This window comes from Penaeus monodon, unplaced genomic scaffold (genome assembly GCF_015228065.2).
Source record: "Penaeus monodon isolate SGIC_2016 unplaced genomic scaffold, NSTDA_Pmon_1 PmonScaffold_443, whole genome shotgun sequence".
NCBI classification, from domain to species: domain Eukaryota; kingdom Metazoa; phylum Arthropoda; class Malacostraca; order Decapoda; family Penaeidae; genus Penaeus; species Penaeus monodon.
The window spans coordinates 44,323-45,672 of record NW_023659253.1 but is presented as its reverse complement, the minus strand read 5'-3'; positions in this window follow the sequence as shown (position 1 = coordinate 45,672).

Genomic DNA, 1,350 nt, shown 5'->3' with positions numbered 1-1,350 from the left:
CGTTAACATTTTTACAAATTTTTTTTTCTTTTAACATTATTTATCTTTCTTTTAAATTTTTAAAAAATTATAACCCAATTAATTTTAAACAACTTTTTGGTTTTTTTTACTTTTAACTTAAAATTTTCATTTATCATTAAAAATTTTAAATTTCTTTTATAAATTAACATTAAAAATTTCCCTCTATCATTAACTTTTAATTAAATTCATTTTTTATCCTTTATAAATTTCTTTTTAAACCCAAAAACTTATTAAATTCATTTATCATTAAATTTTTTCATTTATTTATCATTTACATTAAAAATTTTACTTATTTATTAATTTATTTTTATCTTTAAAACTTTAATCTATCAACTTATTTACCCTTTAATCTTTTTATATATCATAAAAACTTTATTTTCTATCTTTAAAATTTTAATTCATATTCTTTAATATTGGAACTTGCCCCAAACTACATCTGGAACTGTGTTTCTACCTCCCCTTAACAGAGAGGGGTTTCTTCCCCCTGGTCTACGTCCCGATCTTGTTTTCCCCAAACCATGACGAACCCCCGGGCCCAAATCCACAAAACTGTTTCCCAAAACAGAAAAATTAAAGGGAAACCTTAATTAGTGGGCAGGGCCCTGTCGAAACACCCCCCTTTAAAATTAACTGTTATGAGGAACTAGTCGAGAAATGTAAATAAAGGGGGTTTCAAATTTATCAAATCTTTAAGGGCGTTCCTTGTTTCGTAAAACTATCGTTTATAAAACATGCTGAATCATGGTAAATTTAAAAAAAATTTATTTGCTTCGTAGTTTTTTGTACATGAGAAAACCAAAAAACCCCAAACTATCTTTTTTGTCACTTTAAATTTCCCTTGCTGTTGTAAAAAACGCTCGTTTAATACCAAAAGGAAAAAGGGTATTTTTAAAAATAACCTGATCCCAAAGGGGTTATTTTATTTTTTTTTTAGTTTTTTTTTATTTTGGTATACTTTTCCAAAATTAAATGGGTTAAATAAAGGGAATCCTGTAAAAATTGGTTTAAATCCATTTATTGCAACTAACAGCGAAAAACTAAAATACGGAATCCTGGGGCAATAACCCAAAAGGGTATTAATAAAGGGATAAACCCTTAAAAAAAAATTAAAAATCACGGCTTATAGTTATCGTATGGGAAACTTGTTAAAATTTTTACCATCCCCACTTTAAATTTATTATAAGTTATCATTTTTCTTATCATTATTTATTTTTATCTTTTTTTTCTTTTAATCTTTATTTATCATTATCATTTTTTACCTTTCCCTTTTTTATCATTATCATTATTTTCATTATCATTATTTATCTTTACCTTAAAAAAAAATTATCT